We start from the raw sequence: 3309 nt of genomic DNA, 5'->3' as shown, positions 1-3309 counted from the left end.
CCCAAAAAAAAAAAAAAAAAAAAAAAAAAAAAAAAAAAAAAAAAATTATACTAAGAACCATGTCAGAAGGTTGAGGCATTATCTACTATTTCAGTGGACTGCTCTCACAAACTTCACATTCACATGTTGAATGGATCCTCTGAAAAAATAAAATACCTATATGCCATCTCTCTACCTTTTTACCATTTTCTGGGTGTTCCATTTTGAATATTAATTGACTGATTAACCTGATCCTCCATTTCCCTTGAAAACAGACTATTTTTCTACAAGGGTTAAACTGCAAAACCGGGCAGTTATTTTTACATTGATTTTACTTTCCATCTCTTAAACTTTGAAATGAGTTCTCATATAATATTTTAGTTATAAATATTACATTGGAAAAACTGGAAAAGAGCTTGAAATATTTATCACCTCAAATTATTTCCTCTTATAATTTTGAAAGTAGTATGAAAAGAAATGTTCTAGTTAATACAGTTTATGGCCATCATTTACACTTTGACACATGTATTGCATGATCAATAGATGCATTTGGAGATCTTAAAAAGAGCTTCGACATCAGTATTCTACTGCAAAGATATATTTACACCTTCAGATTAGTCCAGTTATTAATATATCATATACACTTGATTTATATAATATTTGACTCTCTGAAGCCTCATTCCAAAGTTTTTACTTTTGGTTATCTTTTTTCAGTCCTTTCAATACAGTGTAAATTAGCACTCAAATACAGTTCTACCACTTTATTAACAAGAAATAATAAATAATATAAATAAAATATTATCAATAATATAAATAAAATAATAAAATACATCCATTTTAAGCCTTGATATTCAATCTCTCTAGGGGTCCATTTTAGTTTAACTCACACTTATTCTTTCTTCCTTGTCATCAATTCGAATTTTATCTTTTTTCCAGTAGATGGTGGGTTCTGGGTGTCCCCGGGGAGGTTGGCACTCCAGGATTGCAGGCTCTCCGGCTGCCACTACAACATCTGTGGGATTTTGCCGGAAGTCATCTCGTAACACTGAAGAAAAACAATTGTAGTAAAAGAAAACTCAATGACAGTAACTTTAGCTTTCTCTTGCAAAAGGTAATGTTCTAATAAAATTTACTGGTATTTACTGAGAACAGAACCACGCCCATCTCAAAATATGTTAGAGCCAATCTAAGCGCTTCATCAACAGGGAAATGATTAACTCTATGATTATGAACCTTTGCTATAAAGTCTGAGTTTAAAATGAGATAAGCCTAAAGAAAATAAGATGAGACACATTCATGATATAGTTTTGACATTTAATACAAACTCAAGGTACAAAACTGTTTATGTAGTATGATCCCATTTTCTATTTAAAAAGCATATATGTATACATACATGTGTATAAATGCATTAAAATAAGTTGTTATACTTGTTATACTTAAAGCCCTGAAACAAGTCATGTGCACGTGGTCTGGGAGCATGTATGCCTGTTCAGTCTGGGAGGGGAAGTGGGGTGAGAACTCCTTGAGAAAGCCCTTTCTCGTGACATGAATATGGACAAGATCCACACTGTTTTCATTACACTTCTGAAGATAGACTCATTGTTCACCCTTGCAATGCACTAGCACCCACATACACAGGGCTACATTTTCATTCTGTCTGCATCTCCACCTGCCGAGCGACATCTGGGCAGCGTGACATTCAGAGCAGAGATATCCCTTATAGCAGTTTTGCCAGTCTGAATTTCCCCTCCTTTCATTAGGAGAACAGCAGGTTGGACCTCCGTTGTAACCTCCGAAAATCTGGCATGCCTGGCTCTCCAAATGTCACCTATCTATCTGTGCACTTTTCTTCCCCTGGCAAAATGAAAAGCCTGGAGAAATGACTCGGTCCTATCAGACTGCAGAATGCTGGTTTTATTTAGCAAATAAGGACTATATCTATTTTAGGGTAAACATTAGAAAAAGCAGTTGAGAAAACAGGTGAAGGAGATTAAAGGGTACAAGCTACCAGTTATAAAATAAATAAGCTACAAGGAAGTAATGTACAGCATAGGGAATATAGTCAATATTTTATCATAACTTTGTATGGTGTGTAATCTGTGAAAATATTTAATCACTACTTGTACACCTGAAACTAATATAATATTGTAAGTCAACAATACTTCAATAAAAAATGTAGTTGAGACCAGCTAATATACCATATAACACAATTGCCTCTGCTTTTTGTAACTGCCTTGACTTTTCCTATTCTTTGATATTCTAACACAGACAAGGATTTTTCCCAGTGTACCTTGGGGTAAAAAATAACCCCCCCAACACAAATATATGCGTGTATATGTATATGTATGTGTGTTATACACGTGTACATATATATACACACACCTGCATACATATATACATATGAACACACACATACATTTTCTATATATAAATTGGTCAAGCTATTTGAAATTGATCAGCTATTTGAAATCAAAATTGGGCAGCTTGTGCTAGCTTGTTATGTAAATCATCTGCTGCAAATGTGGATTAGGTCAAACCAACTGCCTTTCATGTCCTGTAATGAGACCCACTTCAGCACTCTGCTTCTTTGTTGGGCCAAATCTCCAGGTTAATTGTCATTCTCCAAATAAATAAAAATCCCCTGTCCTGAAAATAGGTCCAGAGAGACAACTGAGTGACTTTTAAGGCTTTTCTTTTCTTGTCTCTTGCAACATGGTTTTCCATCTTAATGAAGTCATGACCTTTTATGAGATTAGAGAACCTTGTCTCCTATTGAAGGAGCAGTAGGAAAGAATTCAGCACAAATTGCTCACTCTTAGTTTATAAGCTGATTATAAACTGCTTATAAACTGCTTTAGCTGCTGAGGAAATGTGTTCCATTTTAGCACAATGAACTGCACATTTTTCGGTTCTCTTGTTTAACTGGCAAGAAGGATGTGATTTATATGCATAGGGGTTTGCTTCTGAATGGTCTGAGGGAAGCGTGCATTTAAATGTGATGTCCAGACAGGAGGGTAAGAAGGGGTTAACACTGTGGTTCCCTATTGCAGGTAAATCCTCAAGGTAGAGCAAGCTGGTGACTCATTTATATTCTGAACACAGAACAGCTGCCTATTTATGCAATGTTAAGACGCGCAAAACTATGGTAACAGGGTGGTGAGCACCCCTACAATATCTGGTACTGGAAGCAAATGGTGTTTTGGCAGGCTCTCGATCTAGTCCAAAATGATACATCTGGCCAGTTGGAGAACCTTCTCCAGAACTGGTCTCCTGACAAGTAAGCCAAAAAGCCTCTGCTCAAATGGTACTTAAGACCACTGCAGATGATTC

At 35.8% G+C, this 3309-nt stretch overlaps 1 protein-coding gene across 4 annotated transcripts in view; it reads right to left on the bottom strand.

Annotated features, from left to right (window-relative positions):
* The window catches only part of ROBO2 (roundabout guidance receptor 2), a 166044-nt gene extending 165017 nt beyond the window's left edge, over positions 1-1027 (bottom strand). For 3 of the 4 annotated variants that reach the window (XM_007450291.1, XM_007450292.1, XM_007450293.1), the window contains exon 1: positions 867-1021. The gene's annotated coding sequence lies outside the window, so the exon portion shown is untranslated. Of the gene's footprint in view, positions 1-866 lie in introns of all 4 variants that reach the window. The other variant, XM_007450294.1, reaches the window with a different exon arrangement.
* Positions 1028-3309: the final 2282 nt, after the last annotated feature.

The sequence above is a fragment of the Lipotes vexillifer genome, unplaced genomic scaffold (assembly GCF_000442215.2).
Source record: "Lipotes vexillifer unplaced genomic scaffold, Lipotes_vexillifer_v1.1 scaffold1931, whole genome shotgun sequence".
Classification (NCBI taxonomy): Eukaryota; Metazoa; Chordata; class Mammalia; order Artiodactyla; family Lipotidae; genus Lipotes; species Lipotes vexillifer.
The sequence above is the reverse complement of the archived record's forward strand: the minus strand, read 5'-3'. Positions and strand labels throughout refer to the sequence as shown.